General features: G+C 38.9%; 1 long non-coding RNA gene across 1 annotated transcript; it reads right to left on the bottom strand.

Moving 5' to 3' along the window:
• Nucleotides 1-5,276: 5,276 nt before the first annotated feature.
• On the bottom strand, nt 5,277-6,399 carry LOC118488952. Its single transcript, XR_004885406.1, has 3 exons — nt 6,269-6,399; nt 5,678-5,731; nt 5,277-5,415 (listed from the first exon to the last, which is right to left on the bottom strand). It is a non-coding gene; the product is annotated as an uncharacterized LOC118488952 (long non-coding RNA).
• Between the last annotated feature and the right edge of the window lie 13,997 nt (nt 6,400-20,396).

Here is a 20,396-nt window from a genome sequence, read left to right as displayed (position 1 = left end):
CCTCTCGTGACTGTCTTTGAACCACTTTTTCCTTTCTTCCTTTCCATATCTTTGGGAGTGCCATCAAAGTTTTTATCTTTTAAAATCCCAGCGATCTTTCTTCTCAACTCATCTCTATTCTCTTCTGTAAAGAACTCCATCAGCGTAGGCAACTGAGAAGTATCTTCACTAACACTCTCATCAATTCTTCAACGAATTCTTTCTTCTCTTCAAATCTTGGATATGATCCGGTCTTTGGTTCTTCAAAATAACCTGCAAAAGATTCAAAAATTTTAGGAGGCATAATCGATTTCATTGAACTTGCCAATACCTCTTGTTCTGACTGGTAGTAATACACTTCAGCGGCTATTTCTTCAATCTCGACCACATTTTCAACCGAAACCTCTTCAGCAACCACAGAAACATCTTCAGTAACTATTTCCGACTCAGACACCATCTCAGGAATTTCAACAACTTCTGCCATCATGGCCTGCCCATCGCTACCTGGGATGTATTTATCCCAACTAAATCCTGCAGCTACCTTTTCATCGTCTTGATTTACGATAAGCGCTTTTTCCGGCTTATTCTCAATCTGCGGCCTCTGAACAGCTGGCTGTTGATTTGGTCGGTGATAGATCGCCTGCCTATAATAGTCGTTTGTGAACGGGTTCTGGTGGTTGTTTACTTCACGGTTAGGGCATTCTCGTTTGAAGTGACCACGTTCTTTACACTTAAAACACGTAACTTTCGACTTGTCGAACCCTAACTTTTGATCGGGACCTGATAAACTATTCCGGCCTGTGATTTCCATGAAACGTTGAGCCCTTCGAACCAAACTCGCCATGCACCACTTGAGGTCAATCAATTCAAGCTCTTCGGGATCGATTTGGTCGTAATCCTCCTTCGTCATGTCAGGATTACCGATCCTTCCTGCCACTAAGCCCTCATAAGCCTCGAGAACGGAAGCAAGTAGTGCGATGTGTTGTTTTGCGGCTGTTTCAGTTATCTCGTTTCCATTCTTGATATTCACTGCAATATTACACTACACCCCAGAAACGTACGCCTGATGATTTGATCCTGTAGAACTTTGAGGTGAAGGTTGTTCCCGAGCTTTGACATTTGGTTCAAAGTTAATGAATGGTGAAGAATTGCTTGATTGAGGAGTGTTTGAAGAAGCACTTGAGGTGTTATCAGCAATAAACCCCGTCTGTATCTTTGGACTTTGATTGGTTGCAACTGGAGTGTTGCCTTTGTAATACAAAGATACATCTTGTTGCACACTCGATGAGTTCATCTTCTTGATTTTCAGCAATTCCAGCTCATGGGCTTCGATTTTCTCGATGAATGAGCTGAGGTTGAGATTCACAAAATCAGAAATATTCTTTAGCATCATTAAGTAGGTGCCCCATTCATCATACGGTAGTGCATCACACAGCTTATCAATCCATTCTTCATTTGTCTTTATAATTTCCAACCGCTTCATTTCTACCACAAGATGACAGTATCGTTCGATTAACTGCTTTGTCGTTTCGCCTTTAATCCCAGTAAAAATGTCAAATTCTTTCTTGATTAAAGCTTTCTTGCTTTTAATCATTGATACACTGCCTTGGAATTTCAGTTTTAAAGCTTGCCACATCGACTGAGAATTATCATCATGTTGCAGTAAAACGAGAATATCTTCTTTGATGGCCTGTTGCAGAATGCTCACCATCTTCTTCTCAGCCTTGAACTCAATCTGTTCAGTTTCGGTTAAACTCCCGATGCCCTTTTCCAATCCCAAACCATCAACCGGTGGTACATACTTCTTTTCTATTTTCATCCAACATTCGAAGTGGTTTGCTTGGACCCAGTTTTTGAAACGGCCTGACCATCCGGCATATTCGTCCAAACTCATAAGCTTTGGTGGCTTTTGCATCGTCCCTAACTCATTCTCCATGTTAACATTCTGAACTATACTCGCCGGACTTTGCGTAGCCGTCATGCCGCTTCCCGCAAACAAGTTGTAAAAATCTTGATGTTCCATTTTAAGTGACAAATTTCAAAAATGTTTAATCTTTTTACAAACAGTTTACTTTTATCGAAAAACTTTCAACACAAACTGAGTTTCCAACACTCTATCACGTACGAAACGGACTTAACGCTCAAACCATGATTTTTACACAAAAACAGGCTTTTCAGGCGAAATCAGATTCTAAGTGTGGTTTGGAGCGAAATCAGACTAAGCTCAGTGGAGCGAAATCAGAAAGTGACCATTTGAGCGAAATCAGAGAGTTGTATTGAGCGAAATCAGAACTTTAAACCTTTGGAGCGAAATCAATGGTTCACTTGGAGCGAAATCTCAAACACAAGAGCGAAACCTCTGATTTCGCTTTTACTGCACGAGCGAAATAAGAACTTTTGAAACACAAACTTGATTTCGCTTGAACTTACGAGCGAAATCACTCAAGTACACTTTCAAGAGAAATCATGTTACGAGCCGTTTTTGATCAGATTTAAGCTGTTTTTAGGTCTAAAATTCTCAAGGGTTTGTTATTAGACAGTTTTACACTATGTGTCCTAATTTCAGTCCATTTTGTCCGTTGGAAAGTCCAGAAACTCAAAATGTGCAAGAAAAAGGCTTTGATTCAGGTAAACTAGCTCACAACTGGCTCTGATACCAATTGTAAGACCGTTATTGACAGTCGAGTGAGTCAATCAGAGCTAGATACTACTGATTATGCAGCGGAAATACACAATCAGCATGAATCAAAGTAGAAATTGAGTAGAAACAGAAGCAGAGTACTTTAAACTGGTTTTCTCATTAATCTTTCACGAAAAAGTCGAGCAGCAGTTCGGCTACACAGTAAACATGCACGTGCAAAATGAGAAAACACAACTACTATATATAGGGGTTGGGATTTCGCTCCAAATGACCATGTGCCATTTGGGGCGAAATCAGAAGCTAGTGATTTCGCTCCAAATGACACATTGTCATCATGAGCGAAATCAGTACATTAAAATCAAACTTTTACACATTAACCCCCTATACATTACATAATTAACATATCTAGACCCTATACATGAACAACTAAGACTAAGACGCAGGCTTTAGACATTCGTGCACCAACACTTTCTATCATGAATAAAGGGGAATGTATAAACTCAGTTGAAATGAATGACCTACTAGCCCCAGTATCGAACAACACATATGTAGGTATAAAGTTTATCATAAAGATACCTGACACAACATTCGGGTGAGCTCTAGCTTCTTCCGTAGAGATTTGGAACATTCTCCCCTTAGCTTTAGCGGGTTCTTCTTTCTTTCCTTCTTTCTTCACTCCTTGTTTGAGCTTCGGGCATTCGGCTTTCACATGACCTGATTCGTTACAGTTGTAGCACACTCTCTTGGGGTTTGGGCAATTGTAATATGGATGCCCTTCTTGCCCGCAGTTGTAACATCCTTTCTTCCCCAACAATCATTCTCCCGAATGGGGTTTTCCACACGTTTTACATCGTGGAAACCCTCCTTTAGAAGCTTCTTTCTTTCCTTGCTCATTTGTCTTTGGTTTCTTGGAAGAACCTTGTGTTGATCCCTTCTCAACTTGCCTTTTCTCCCCGCGCTCAGCCTGTCTCTTTATCTTAATTTCCCTATCCCTTTCCAGGTCAATAATCTTGTCCAAAGTTTCACATTTAGAAGGAGTTATGAACTCCCGATATTCAGCCTTAAGCATGCCATGATAACGGATAATCTTCTTCCTTTCTGTTCCGACTATTTCACCGCAAAACTTCAGCTGATCAAGGAAAGTATTCGTGATCTCGTCAATTGATTCAACCTTTTGTCAGAGTCGGAGAAAATCTTCTTGGATTCGATCCACGGCTGATTGTGGACAATGGTACTTGATAAAAGGTTGCTTGAATTCTTGCCAAGTCAAGGTTTGAACTCTATCCTCGTCGATCTCTTTACTATACGTATCCCACCAATCTTTAGCCCTTCGTAAAAGTTGCCCCGTGGTAAACATGACTTGATCTTCTTTATCACAATGACTTCTAATGAACACTCCCTCCATATTAGCTATCCATCTTTGGCATTCAATGGGATCAATTTCTCCATTATAAGTTGTAGGCTTACATGCCATGAAATCCTTATACGTGCATCGTCATGCATCCTTCTTGCCTTGAATCCCAGATATCATTTCTTTTAACTCGTCGACCTTACTTGTTACCATAGTCTCCACCCTACTCAACACTTGGCTCTCCACTTCTTGTGCTAACTTCGAAACATTTACATCAAACGCCTTCAGTACTTCATCCGAAATCATCTTGTTTAACTCGTTTCGAGTTATCCGTTCCGTGGTATCCGTGTTTCCTCCACTTGCCATCTACAATTTAAATACTCATGTTAAACATTATTACATTCGTTCTCCTTATCTTTCTATACATCATTCGTTCTTAGTAATTCATTCTCATAAATCATAAACCCATCCAATCTTCCTTTACAACATTCTAAATACGTTAATTACTTCATTCGTTCGTGTTCGAGACTTCCCATTCTTTCCCACATTCATCATTAAAACATGTTAGCTATCATGAATTCTTAGTTTCATAATCAATTTGGGGTGTTCCTAGCGTTTAAATGAATACTAGAACTGAATTAAAGAGCCTCGTATAACAAACAAGCAAATCAGAAAAATCAAACAAGGGAATGTCGTCGCCGACGGCACATGTGTGCGTCGCCGACGGTCCCTAAATAGTTGCGTCGCTGCCTTTTGTCCGTAGGCAGGAAAGTAAGCCGTCGGGTGAAGGGGTGCCGTCGCTGACGGTCTCTCTGTTTTGCTGACGTTGTTCAGCTTAAATTCTTCATTCCCAGGCCCTTTTTCAACCCGAAATGGTCCCGTGGATCCCCGAAACCTCCCGTAACATTCCTTAACAACCCAATCAAATTAATATTGTAATTTAACCGTAATCCCTTCCCGTTTCCCATCAAAGTCATAGCTCAAAACCTTAAATCACTTACTTGCGTGGCACTTTGGAACGAACACACTTTCACAAGAGCTTTCGGTTTGAGTCCGAGCACCATATCTTGCTCGAATTTCTCAAACCTAGGCTCTGATACCAACTTGTAAGGTCTAAACTTTTTAAAGGAAACTAACAAGCTTTCATTTGACAAAGAAGCAAACGGGTTGAATAATTCATAAGTAAAATTCTACATTTAACTTCATGGTAACTAACATAGTGATTACAAAAAGGAGTTTTCAACCCAAACATTTCAAAACCAACAACATAGTCTTTAAATACTAGTTTAACATCTAAAAATTACCGGGTTAAGTTACTTACAAAAGACCCGTTTTTAACAAAAGACATCACTTAACAAAAGTTTAAACCATAGCTAGGATCTTTGCGGAAGCGTGCATCTTGAGTGTGTTCGATCCAAGTAGCGCCATTAACAAGTTGCTTTACCTACATACAACCGAACCATTAGACAATTTAATTCATAAGTATATTCGACATCAAATTACTAGTCAACTTCAAGAAAACATTTAAACCTTCTTCCAAACATGAATTTCTCAACTTGATACATTATCACTTCAACTCATTCAAACCATATTCTTATCATACTTCGTCCTTAACTAACTCATTACAAGTATACGGTCTCAACATGTAAAAAGATATTATTTATAATAATGCATACTAATAACATTTCGTAAGCAAGGGAACTTACCTTTGTCGCTATTTGCTTGCGATCCGGAACGGTTTGAACCTTCTTCTTTTATTCCTACAATTCCCAAAATCAACTTACTTTAAACCTCATGTCATATTTACATTCGTTCTTGACATAAATACAATAACATCCAAAGTTTCTAAATTCTAATCAATGTAGTATTGTTTAACATGAGATTCATTTCATTCAAGCATTTTAACAAACACTTGGCATGCGTACTACCTATTAAGCATAGTGTACAAGTATCATGAACATAACTTAACCATTTCATATCAACACCATCAAGAACATCAAATTCCATAAATTTTCTATGTAACTTTCACTTTTAAATTGTTTCCAACTAACAATCCATTGTTATGAATACTATCATATTTAGTTATTATGCTAATTAACATAGAACTTTTCATAATTCTTCTCATCATTACACTTTCAAGTGGGTTTTCATATTTACTATCAATTCAGTTAAATTCAAGCATCAATCATGTTCTAAATGGTGTTCCTAATCCTTATTCATACTAATTTCTCAAAAGTTCATGGATTCATGAAAACCCATCTCATTCAAGATCATCAAAACACCAAAATTCTACTTACCTTGTGTTCAAGAATGCGTAGATGATCTAAAATCAAGACATGCACGAACTTAGGATCACATTTAGGGCTTCAATTTGGTGAATTTTGTGATGATAAGGGGTTTCCCCCTTTTCTCCTTCCTGGTTCTCGACACACACACACACCTACCAGTGTGTGTGTTTGTGTGTTGTTCTATTTCACCATTCAAGTTTCATTTTTTATCATACTTGCCCCCTAGAACTTCAATCTTTTATTATTTATGGCTAGATCTTTCTTTTTAATTAAGCCTTACATACATACATACATACATACATACATACATACATACATACATACATACATACATACATACATACATACATACATACATACATACATACATACATACATACATACATACATACATATATATATATATATATATATAAGCCAAGATAATAACTTTTACTTATCTTTCTATTATTAATTAATCCTACACACATTCTTATTATTAACATGAACACACTCACACACATAAAGATTATGTGTGTTATAACCTTCTTGTAGTAAATTTTATGTTGACCTAAAGATTTGCATAATTTATAAATTTTGGGGCGTTACATTAATACCGAGCAAACTAAGGTGAGTTCACAATCATTTTCCAAAAGCATGCGTTCCTAGTTGGAACAACTCTTTTTACGGCAGCCTTGTTTAGGGCTACGCGCGTGATCCTTGTGTGAACCACTGAAACATATTATCTATTGGAGGTGGATAGTACACTGGGACTAAACGAAAACTCTATCTTGAAAGTCCCTACATTTTACCAATTAGACTGTCGGGTGGGCATACGCGGGGTATTGATTGATAGCGCTATTAGGTTTGACAAACCTCACACCGTGCTGGAGACCGGGCATGAACTTTTTTAACCTTCACTCTTACATTAATGTTGATAGACATTAATGAGCGCATAAACGAAACATCGGCATTTGGTACATAGTTTAGTCATGTGATGAGGGTTAGCTACCCGAGTCATACTTAAATAAAAAACATTGTGAACTTTACTTTTGATAAAACTTAAATTGTGTGAATTCGCCAACTTTATTGTTGACACGTAGTTGCATGCTTTGCAGGTCGGTAGGTACAACTATGGGCGGGCGTTGCAATCGGTTGGAGTGGGTGGTTCGTTAAAACTTTATGTTTTGAACATTTATTAAGCTTGTGGTTTTAAGTTCTTGATGGGTTTAACTTTATTTTTCCGCTGCAATTTAAATTGTGTTTTGGACAATTAAACTTTATCTCTAATCATGTTATTAGTGAAGTTTTATGATTTTAAATAGTTGGTTCAAACGATTAGTAGCTAGATCCCGGTCAGTCACACGACTCGCGGTAAAACTCCGCACGTGAAAATTAAGGGTGTGACAGTCCAGCACCACCGTCCACCACCACCACCACCGTCCGTACACTACCACCAGTTTCTTTTAGAAGTCTACATACGTTAAAAACAAACAAGGTTCTTCTTATAGACTGCAGAGGTTTGGTCCACCTCTTCTTCTATATAAGTCTGTATATATGGTCCGCAGACTGCAAGCATTTTACCTCTTAAAAAAATAAACTAACACCTAAGCTTACTTTAAAGGTAGTAAAACATCATTTAAATAGTGTATATTTTAAATTGATTTTAAGTATTTTCTAGTTATATGATGATGTTGTATATGAACCACTAATAAAAAATATCAATGATTTAGGTTTCTTTTCATACTAAAACACTCTTCTGAAATAGATTTTTCTCTCTATATGTGTGCATGCGAAGGTGCGTGCTGCGCACATATAAATATATACTATATAATAAAAGAAACCACTTTTGGAACACTTGTCATCATATTAGAGCATCTCTTATAGATAATTATTATTTTAATTTAATCTTTTTTAATTAATTATAGATAACTATCCTATTAAATATTATTTAATTTAATATTTTATGGATAATTATTATTTAGTTTAATCTTCTTCTCATTTATAATATTATTTAGAGAAAATCACGATTTTGGCCCCTGTAGTTATATCACTTTTATCCTTTTAGCCCAAAAAAAAATTTTTTAACATCTGAGCCCTCAACGTTTTCTTTTCTAACCCTTTTGGCCCCTAACACTAACTCCATCCATTAAACGTTAGGGGCACAAGGGTTAAAAAAAGACGTTAGTGGCCAAAAAGGTTAGGAAAAAAAAGACGTTGGGGGCTTAGATGTTAAAAAAAATTTTAGAGAAAATTACGATTTTGCCCTGTAGTTATATCACTTTTACCCTTTTAGCCCAAAAAAGAATTTTTTAACATCTGAGCCCCCAACGTCTTCTTTTCTAACCCTTTTGGCCCCTAACACTAACCCCATCCAATAAATGTTAGGGGCCAAAAGGGTTAAAAAAAGACGTTAGGGGCCAAAAAGGTTAGAAAAAAAGACGTTGGGGCTTAGATGTTTAAAAATTCTTTAAAGAAAATTACGATTTTGGCCACTGTAGTTATATCACTTTTACCCCTTTTAGCCCAATTTTTTTTAATATCTAATCCCCCAACGTCTTCTTTTCTAACCCTTTTGGCCCCTAACACTAACCACATCCAATAAATGCTAGGGGCCAAAAAGGTTAAAAAAGACGTTAGATGCCAAAAAGGTTAGAAAAAAATTCATACAATACACGAGGTTTTTTAAGGATATATATTTTTTATTATTTAGTACAGAAAATTACATTTATTCAAACCATGTAATACGCATATTTTTAAAGATGTAATCTTTTTTATTATTTGGTATATAAAATTACATTTATTCAACCCATGTAATAAATGAGGTTTTTTAAAGATGTATTATTTTATTATTTGGTAAACAATATTACATTTATTCAACTCGTGTAATACACGTGCTTTTAAAGATATAACTTTTTTATTCAACCTGTACAATATTGTTCTTATAGATATAACTTTTTTATTATTTAATATATAAAATTATATTTATTCAACTTGTGCAATAAAAAAGGTTTTTAAAAATATATTGTTTTATTATTTAGTATATAAAATTTATTTATTCAACCCGTGTAATACACGGGGTTATAATCTAGTGTATGGATATTAAAAACCAACAACTTCAAATAGAAAACCAAATTATCAAATTCAAGTCTTCAATGATACGGTTAATGAGGTAGTGGTAGAGTGGTTGGTGAAAGATTTGGTATTCCTTGTGACTCAGGTTCGACTCTCACTCTCCTCGTTATTTTCTGCGGCATCCAGATGAAAGGCGAATACGGGTGGCGTCGGTTCGTCTTGAATAGGAGGCGGGGTTTTACCGATTATTCCACTGTCGTGCCTTCGGGCAGGTGGAGGTTGGGTTTTCGCGCATCTGGGAGAACCAGGGGGCTGGCGGCAGTCAAGTAGTGAACCTTGGCCACAGTGTCCGGTGTCACGATAATTGGCATGTCGTTCCTTACCGTTCAAAAAAGAGTCTTCAATAAATTTAGATGGTATAAGTGTTTTTCGTCACTAATTTTCGCATTTCAATAAATTTGTCACTTAAGATGCCGGTCCCTAATTATTATTTATATTTGTTACTTTTAGAGCATTCACATTGGTGGCTCTATTTCTATCTATATAATTCAACTAAAAACACACTTTCCTCTATATTTTATTTATTATTCAAAACTTCTCATATCCAACTCTCTATCATACTCACAAACACTTATTTTATTACTTTTTTTCTCTTTCCTGCATACTCACAACAAAAATATAGACGGTTAATATGAACCGCTAAATATAGAGGTTGTCCTTTGCTTTCTATAAATCTTGCTCTACTATAGAGACTCTAATGTAGGAGTGATTTTGATGTTTTCTTTATTTTCTACTCTATATTATATAGAATACATGAGTAAAGTATCTCCAATGTGAATGCTTAAGGATTTTGTGTCGGTATTCAATATTTTTTTTTTTTGTTTAATTGTATCAAAATGTATCAAAGTTCTTGCGTTTTGAAACTATAAAATGATAACCTTCATAGTTTTTTATACTCGTACCACAATGTATTCTACATCGCATAATTTGATTTTGACTTTCAATTTAAAACACGAGAGAATATTTATAAACACACATTATGTAGCCACATATATGTCGCATCCTCGATGTTACATGTTATATTTACGTGATACAAAAAGTTAATAATTTATTAAATAAGAGGACAAACAAATTAAATTTTGAGTAAAAAACAAGTTAAGATATAGTGGTCCAAGATAAGTGGTTTAAACTCTAAAGCGACTTTTTATGGAAGTTAGGGGAAGGGGCTAAAGCATGTGAGCCCAAAGAGGTTCATCTTGTCGGCTTAATGGTCCTCACCCTACCCCCAATCCAATGCCCCATCGAACCATATCGAGCCAACTTTTCCCACACCATCATCAAACCAATTCCCCATCTCACCTTTAAAAAGAATTTGTGTGTTTGCAATTGGTCCATTGTATCTTAGCTATACAAATGTTACATCAACTTTAACTAATGGTTACATGGTTTTTATGTCGCCTTCGTTTCATTCATTAAAGCCAAACAATAAAGTAAAAATGTATTTTGCTTACTTCTTGTTATTCACCAACTATTCTTTTATAAATGGTAATATACTAGGATTTTGACCCGTCGCGGGTTGCGGCGGCGTCGTAAGTTAAAGTAACCCGTATTTATACTGTATATTTGATCCGACTCTTTACTTAAAAAAATTACATCGCCATCGAATGAAAACGTAGTATATTTGACCCGACTTGCTTTCAATACAGTTTACGAACGCACACAAAAGAAGTAGAACATAGATAAGAAAAGTATAATAATTTGTCCACGTTGCGGTGTAAAGTCGTAAAAGTCATTTAAACCAAAGGAGGTGTCAAGTTATTAAGTAGAAAAGGTTAAGAAGGTCAAAGTTGTCAATTACTGAAAGTTAGAAGTGAATGTACAACTTACTTAAAGATAAGGGTTAATAGTGTTTCATGAAAAAAAAAGTAAGGGCCTTAAAGAAATGAAAAAGTCAAAAACTTGAGGGTTAAAAGAGAAAGGTCTCCACCGACCTTTCTCTTTAATAGTATACTAGTATTAAGCCCCTGCGTTGCAGCGGTTGTCGTAAAAATGTGTCAAGTAGTATCAATGCTATACCATTATCAGCGATTACCAACACCGGAAAAGTCGTAAAAACAAAATAAACAAAAACGGAAAAAAAATAAAGCCGAGCGAAAAGCAGACGTAAAATATTTGAATTACGCACGCTCATTGTAGTGAAATTAAATCAAAACATAAAACATAGAAAAAATAACTAAGTTAATCCAGGACCCGTGCGTTACGACGAACGTGTCAAACTGAGAAAAATAGATGTGTTTTGACGGGCCAAACGGGAAAAATATACGAAAAATGTTGAACCCCACACGCACGTTGCGGTGCGTTAACTCACAAAATTTAGAACGAAACGAAAAGCTTGGGAATGATGAAAAGTATGGTGGAAAAAAAATTGAAAATTAAAAAGAGTTGGGGTTAAATTGGAAAAGATGAAAAGCTTTAGATTAATAAGTAAAAAACAAAGGGTCTAAATTGCAAAAGTATAAAAGTTTTGGGTAATATTATTAATAAGTAAAAAACAAAGGGTCTAAAACAAAGGATATTAATAATTTATTAGATATTAGATTTAGATATTTATAATATTATTAATTGGATTTATTAATATTAAAATAAAGATAAGGATAAAGATAAAGATAAGTGATATTTATATATATATATATATTAGTTACTCGTATTAAAAGAAATATTTTAGTTAAATAAATATAAATAAAATTTATGTGGTTGAAGGAGAGAATGCCATGTGACATTATTTGTAGTCTTTTATTAATATTTAGATAAATATATAGAGGCCGGTTGTTGTACAATATCCCTTAACGTACGACGCGTACGCGATTTGTGTATAACAGGCGATTTTGTAATATTGATTGTCCGACTTTGTGAGTCCGAGTTTATGACCATGCGATTTTGAGATATAACATGCGAACAACCATTTTTTTTTTTTTTGTGTTAGGCTAGTACTAGTTTCGAAACATGTCCCAGAAAAATGAGAAGTATAGATTTGAACCCAAACCTTTTCAACGTGAGATCAAATGATTACCACTCTAACCGGATATCCTTTGTTATTGACATCACACAAATCATCTATAGAGATTATTGTTTGAAAAACCAGAGGATCTTAAAAATATATTGTTTGGTTGCTTGATCCTGACAATGAATGTAATTTATATACTTTAAAAGTATTAAAAAGTTGCCAATGACATTATAGCCTTGGCATCTTAAAGATGAGATAAGACTTAGAAATCATTAGGTCCTGTGTTCGATTCTCACAAGAGAGTTTTCCCAAATTTATTGGGTTTCCTTCTGAATTGGTGTTTAGCCATTATTTCCTAGTGGAGATTGATATGATCAGGTGGTTCTGCTGGTGGCACGATGATACTCCAGTGGTCCGTCAAGCAGATAATCCAGAAACTGATGCAACCATGGAGTTCGATATGCTGCAAAACGTAACGGGTGTTGGGACATTGTATGATTTTAGGAGACTGACACCTTACATTATAAACATAGTGGATGAGTTTTCATTTGATATTAAGATCAAGAAAATCTTGAAAGTTGAAAGCAAACGAATTGATCGTTTATTAGAAATGTAGCGCGGTTGTCCGGTCAATGTTGAATGATGATTTGATGAAGAGTCTGTGATGGGGTCAAAGATTATCTTGAGTCAAAGAGGGATATGGGGTCGGTCAACAGTCAACTTGCAGGGTTGTATGTTAATGAACTGTGATTGAGAGTTAGAACAATGATTCTCAAAAAAGTCAACTTTGATTGGTGTAGATTAGAAAGTTTAATTTCAATTCTTGTTGGTGTAGGTCAGAAGTGTGTAGTAACTTGATAGAATTATCTATAATTGGAATTGTCTAGTGCAATTACGGTTCGGTTTTGACGAAAATTATTGACTAACTAGCTAACCAGTGACGGATCTATAAGAAAAGTTGAAGGGTAGTGTAGGCTAAAAAAAAATTGTTCAGGGTAGCCGATACATAAAACATAAAACGAAGAAAAAGAAGAAGAATTATACACTTAAGATGTAATTCGCTAAGAAAATTGAGGGGTAGTACGGGCAACCTATGTTAGATCTGCCCCTGCAGCTAACTATGGTTTTGAGGAACGATAAACTAAACCGGTTGGGTTGGGTGGGTCCATTGAATTGGTTGATTTAACGGTTTAACTGTCTGGTATGGGTGGTTTGGAATCGATATTTTATTTTTTTCTTGTAAAATCTTTAGTTTGTATGAAGCTTTTAAAATAATATATGGTTCATTATACATCACTGAAAGCCCAGTAAGTTGCAGCCCACTTATTTTAATAAACATAACTTTGTGAGTCGTGACGAGATCACTATTAAAAGCCCAGCAAGTTGCAGCCCAGTAAACAAAGTTTAGTGCACATGGCCAGATGCAGCCCAAAATACCGGACCCAGTCCAACCAATTAATGGACCGACCAAAAATCGATTGCCCTAATGCCCTATGCAGACGTGCAGTCCCGTCAATACTGCTTCGGTTTGGTTTGTGGGCCATAGCTGCTCGAAAATAGTTAGCTAAAAAAGCTCGATTTGAAACGACTTGAGCCAAGCCGGCTCATTTTGTAACCGAGTCGAGCTCGAGCCAACTCGGCTCGTTGGCTCGTTCTTAGCTCGTTTAACTTCGAGCTCGAGCTTAAGCCGAGCTGAGCTGCCTCGTTTAATTTCGAGCTCAAGCTCATTTTGGCTCGACTTGTTTGTAGCACTACAAAATATTACATACTAGACTATAAATATTGTTCGAATGTTATTTTTAGATTAATTTTGTGATTTTTTAGTTGTATATATGTTTGGTAGTACTTTAGTTTAGGGTAAAACCTCTAGTTTTTTCTTACATTTGTATATTTTAAACCTACAAGTTTATAATTAGAGTATGCTAGAGCTCATGCGTGTTTAGCTTATGTGACGACGGGGGTAGCCCAAAGACAAATAAAATCATCAATATGCAAAGAGCTTAAAAGGTTGAAAGGTTCATCGGATGAAAAGCTGTATAATGAGTGAATCGAGGAACAGTAACTAGTCATGTCCACCAACTCATCTCACCAACTCACGCTCACCAACTTACAAAGTCAGAGCAGGTCTGCACAGGCACACCCTATTAACCAGGGGTCCAAAGCCTTCAACCCCAAAAGGGGAAACCCTCCATAAGCAAACAGGTTCCGCTAGTATGGACCATACCATTTCGAGAGGTGTCTTCCACTATAAGAAGACAGCTCGAAGACACTTCCTGGACATTCCGAAAAGCAGAGATTCCTTAATCTCTTGTCATTCAAGAGTTCTTTGTCACCTCCAAATAACTCTTCATCAAATTCATCTCATTTGCTTTCTTTTCTGAATTCGAGCTAGTCTCGAAGAAAGAACTTCAAAGCAAATATCTCAATCATACTAGTGAACCTCCTTCCACGTTTTGCAAACGTGGAGGGACCCCGCGACCTGCGTTAGGCAAAACTGAACCCTTCAGCCCTTTTGCCTGACCAGCTAAGCTACCATCCTTGGTCCCGTGTTTGTTGCATCAACAAGTTGGCGCCCACCGTGGGGCCACGCCGCTATTTCTCCTCAAAAGAGACCTGGTACGTGTAGCTCCTTTCATTCAAAATCACCATGTCAGAAAGTGGATCTCCGGGGGAGGTGAACCAGATTCCTAACACCTCTACCCCGGGAGGTGGTCAAGCTCACACAACAATAACAACGCCTTTTTCAACTCCGGGGAGTACACCCGAGTTCCTCACCTTTAACACACCAACCCCATCCAGATCTGGAGCTCCGTCTCCCAACGTTGGTGTGTCTGACACTCCTACACGCGTTGAACTTACCCCCGAGGGGGTCGCTAATAACTTCCTTGAGTTAAGATCACTCCTTAACCAACATGTGAACAGAGAAAGGGAAAAAGGTGTAAGGATCCGTCTCGATTACGACGAACCTGAACCAACGTTGTCTCCTGGGCCACCTCTACCACCCTTCGTTACAAGAGGGGAAACTGGTCCCAGCAACCCTTCAAACCTTCATCCTTATTTGTCTACTATGACAAACCCCACTGTTCATCCCGTTCTTTCTTCCCAACCAACCGCTAGTGGTACTCCTCTGGGACACGAGTTAACCCTCGACCAACTCCTACAATCCCCAGTGACCAGTTGTCCCACTTCTCTGAATACCACATGGGAGCAAGCCCTGTCCGTGCTCCCTTTAGCACGAAGTGCTGTTGCCAGCACCCCTCTTGGGGTAAGTTGCTCGGTTGGTCCTGGAAGCCTTCAAGGTTTCAATTTCGTGCCCAATGTGATGTCTCAGATGATGGCCCACTTCCCTTGGCAGCACTTCATCAATCAAGTGCTGGCCACCCAGGGAAACCAAGGCAATAACAACAACGGAGGCACGAGACCTGAAGAGGACTTGGCTAAACCTTACAAGCCAAGCAACCTTTCATGCTTTTCAAGACAGATAGCTGATTATGACTTCCAGTCAAAAATCAAAATGCCTGCCCACATCAAAACGTATGATGGGACTGAAGATCCAGAAGATCATCTTCAAATCTTTACTGGTGCTGCTCGAATAGAAAAATGGTCGAATGCTGAATGTTGCCTAATGTTCATGCAAACCCTCATTGGGTCCGCTAGAATTTGGTTCAACGACCTACCTGCTCAAAGCATTCGAAGCTTTGATGATCTCAGCAGAGGCTTCCTGGCAAACTTCTCCCAACAAAGGAGATACGTTAAGGACGCGACTGTAATCTTCCAAATAAAACAACGAGATGATGAGAGCCTACGAGCATTCATTGAACGGTACAAGAAAGAAGGGCTAACCTACGTGGGGGCTGATGAGAAAATGAGGGTTGCCGGTTTTATGAACGCTATAACCTCTAAGTATCTCACACGAGATTTCAACAAATCTCTACCCAAAACCTTGGAAGAAGCCCTTGAAAGAGCCGAGGCTCACATCCGAGGAGAAGAAGCTGTTGATATCAAAGAACAAAGGAAAAGGGGTTCTGGTTGGCGAAGTAGTAGTCCAGCTAGAAAGAGAGGCAACTTTAACTCTTACGACAGACGCCCAAAGGGTTCAGACCCTCGAAGGGTTGAAGGGCGTAACCCTTCAAGCAGAGATAAAAACATGAGTTTCACTCCTCTCACCAAAACCCCTCAGGAGATCCTGGCAACGGAAGAGGTCAAGCAAAACTTCCGACCTCCCAGGCCTCTTCCCAAAAGTCGGAAAAACGAGAACTCCACTCAGTTCTGTGAATTCCATGAAGAAAAGGGACATCACACCAATGATTGCTTCCAACTGAAAAAGAGAATTGAAGAGGCCGTCAAGTCGGGAGAACTTGCCCACTTGGTAAAAGGAGTTCGAGACAAGATGGCTGAAAGCAAAGGTAAGGAAGTAAACATGGTGTACTCTGATGACAAGGCCCCTTACAAGAAACAACGCCTGGAAGCTTGGGAGCTTCAGTGTGTCTGCTTCCCCCCAACAAAGAAGGACCCACTACCTGGCCCTCTTGTGGTCGAAGCCCTCGTGGGGACCTTACAAACATGCAAAGCATACATAGACACGGGAGCAGCCACTGAAATCATGTTCGAAAAGTTCTTTAACCGATTAAGCAATGAGGAGCGTTCAAGGCTTCAACCCTCCGGGACTTCCATAAAAGGTATCGCTGATATAACCTTGAAGCCTTTGGGCCAAATAACTCTTAACGTATGTTTCAGGGAAGGTTTAAAGGAAAGGACTCGATCACTAACCTTCGTGGTTATCAATATCCCTTCCAACTATGATGTGATCATAGGGAGGCCCGGACAGTGTGCATTTTACATGGCTGTATCTGTTGGCCATGGCACTGTCAAGTTCCCCACTGAGAGAGGGATTGCAACCCTCCAACCCTCCCAGGAAGCCTACCTGATCGAAGGAGAAAGTCCCGATGACGAGAAAGACAAGCAGGGGTTAGTCATCAACCCTAAGTACCCCGAACAGCGGATAAGGGTCAACCCCAACCTTTCTCAAGAAACTCTTTCATACCTTGAAAAGCTGCTAAAACACCACAGCGATGTATTCGCCTGGTCCCCCGAAGACATGACCGGGATTCCTCGAAGCATTGCTGAACATGAGCTAAGGATACCACCAAACGTCAAGCCAGTGGTGCAGAAGAAAAGAAGCCTGGCACCCGAAAGAAGCCTAGCAGCTTGCCAAGAGGTTGAAAAACTTGTATCAGCTGGCATTCTTCGAGAAGTTAAGTACCAGTCATGGATTGCTAATCCTGTTATGGTTCGAAAACCTGATAACTCTTGGAGAATGTGTATAGATTTCAAAGATCTTAACAAGGCTTGTCCTAAAGATTGTTACCCACTCCCAGAAATTGATCTCAAGGTTGATTCACTCACGGGATACCCGTTCAAATGCTTTCTCGATGCATACAAAGGCTATCATCAGATCCTCATGAAAAAGGAAGACGAAGAAAAGACGGCTTTCCACACCGACAAGGGCATTTTCTGCTACCAAAAAATGCCTTTTGGCCTCAAGAACGCGGGAGCCACTTACCAACGGCTCGTCGATAAAGCCTTCGAAAGCCAAATTGGAAGAAACATGGAAGCATATGTCGATGACCTGGTGATCAAAAGCAAAACGGAATACCAGATGCTTGATGACATCCAAGAAACCTTCAAGAATCTTAGAAAAATCAACATGAAGCTTAACCCTGAAAAATGTTCGTTTGGGTTTGATGAAGGAAAATTCTTGGGTCATATTGTGGGAAAGCAAAGCATCAAGGCCAACCCCAACAAAGTAAAGGCTGTTCTCGAAGCTAAACCGCCAAGAACCAAGAGGGAGGTTGAAAGCCTGAATGGGAAGCTTGCAGCCTTGAAACGTTTTACATCAAAACTGGCCGAAAGATCTCTACCATTCTACAAAACGCTCAAGAATTGTTCAGATAAGAAAGATTTCAGATGGACCGATGAGGCTGAGGAAGCTTTTAATCAAATGAAGCAGCACCTTGCTTCACTGCCAGATATCGCAGCACCGGAAACCGGGGAGCTCATATCGGTGTACCTCTCAGTCGCCGATGAAGCCATCAGTGCCGTCCTAACCATTGAAAGGGATAAGGCTCAGGTACCCGTCTATTTTTTCAGCAAAACTTTAAAACTGGCTGAAACCAAATATCCTCCCCTTGAAAAATTAGCCCTAGCCTTGGTCCAAACAGCCAGAAGGCTTAGAAGGTACTTCCAAGCACATCCTATACAAGTGGTCACTGACCAACCTATTAAGAACGTGCTTGAAAAACCTGAAAACTCGGGAAGATTGGCAAAATGGGCAGTGGAACTAGGTGAACATAACATCACCTATGTCCCACGAAAAGCAATCAAAGCTCAGGTTTTGGCTGACTTTCTAGTAGAAATCCCAAGCCAAAAGACTGAGGAAGTAAACACCACAACCACTGAACCCTCCAACCCTGAAGCCTGGAAACTGTTCACAGACGGGGCTTCAAGCGTTGAAGGGTCAGGAGCTGGTATAATCTTAATCAACCCTGAAGGGCTAGAATTCACATACGCTCTTCGTTTCAACTTTCAGACCACCAATAACGAGGCTGAATACGAAGCACTGATTGCTGGTCTCCGGCTAGCCAAAGAAATGAAAGTCAACAAACTTGAAGTGTTCACTGATTCACTACTAGTATCAAGCCAAGTCAATGACAGCTACGTTGCCAAAGAGCCCAACATGAGAAGGTACAAAGAAAAATCCAAGGAATTAATGAACACCTTTCAAGCATGCAACATCAAACAAATTCCAAGATCCCAAAACAAAAAGGCAGATGCCTTAAGCAAATTAGCGTCCCTCACATTCGCCCACCTCACAAAAAAGGTGTTGGTTGAAGTGTTGAAGGCTCGCTCAATTGACGAATTGGAAGTACAAGATGTGGTCACCGAGGAAGGTCCAAATTGGATGACTCCCATAAAGAAGTTCCTTCAAAACAATGAACTACCCAACGACCAAATGGAAGCTGAAAGGGTAAAGATCAAAGCAAGACAATATGTGTTGCAAGGAGAAATCCTCTATAAAAAAGGATACCTTGCACCATTACTAAGGTGTGTGGGCCCTGAACAAAGCAAATATTTGGTCAAAGAAGTGCATGAAGGAATATGTGGAGCTCATTTTGGAGCTAGATCGGTGGTTGCAAAGCTCATGAATTTGGGATATTTCTGGCCTTCAATGCATCGTGACACCGCTGAGCAACTAAAGAAATGCGATGCCTGCCAAATCCACTCACCGATACCAAAAAGTCCCAAACACGACTTGGTCCCCATAACCTCAGCATGGCCATTCCATAAATGGGGAATGGACATTGTCGGTCCATTCCCTCCAAGCAAAGGGGGAGTAAAATTCCTATTGGTAGCAATCGACTACTTCAGCAAATGGCCAGAGGTTAAACCCCTTGCCAAAATCACAGGAAAACAAGTCATAGACTTTGTTTGGGAGAATATCATATGTCGCTATGGGTTACCGGGGGTAATTGTCACCGATAATGGGAAACAATTCGCCGAGAAACCCTTCAGCCTTTGGTGCAAGGAGTACAGGATCAACCAAATCTTCAGCTCAGTGGCCTACCCGCAATCAAATGGCCAGGTTGAAAGAACCAACAGAAGTATTGTAGAAGGCATCAAGACAAGATTGGGGAGATATGAAAGTAATTGGCTGGAAGAATTGCCTAGCGTTTTATGGGCAATCAGAACGACGGAAAAAACAAGTCACAAAAAGACACCTTATAGCTTGGTATTCGGATCCGAAGCCGTAATCCCAGCTGAAATAGGAGTTGTAACCCAACGAATTGTCAACATGGATCCCAATGTAAACACACAAGAGACCATGTTGAACTTGCAACTCCTAGAAGAAGCCCGGGATCAAGCAGCAATACAAGAAGCCAAGTACAAACAAAGGATGGAGGCCTATTACAACAAAAAGGTCAAGAACGAAAGATTCAAGCCAGGGGACCTAGTCCTCAGAAACAATGAAGCCAGCAAAAAGGAAAACCAAGGGAAACTAGGCCCAAAATGGGAAGGTCC

The sequence above is a fragment of the Helianthus annuus genome, chromosome 17 (assembly GCF_002127325.2).
Source record: "Helianthus annuus cultivar XRQ/B chromosome 17, HanXRQr2.0-SUNRISE, whole genome shotgun sequence".
Taxonomy (NCBI): Eukaryota; Viridiplantae; Streptophyta; class Magnoliopsida; order Asterales; family Asteraceae; genus Helianthus; species Helianthus annuus.
The sequence above is the reverse complement of the archived record's forward strand: the minus strand, read 5'-3'. Positions and strand labels throughout refer to the sequence as shown.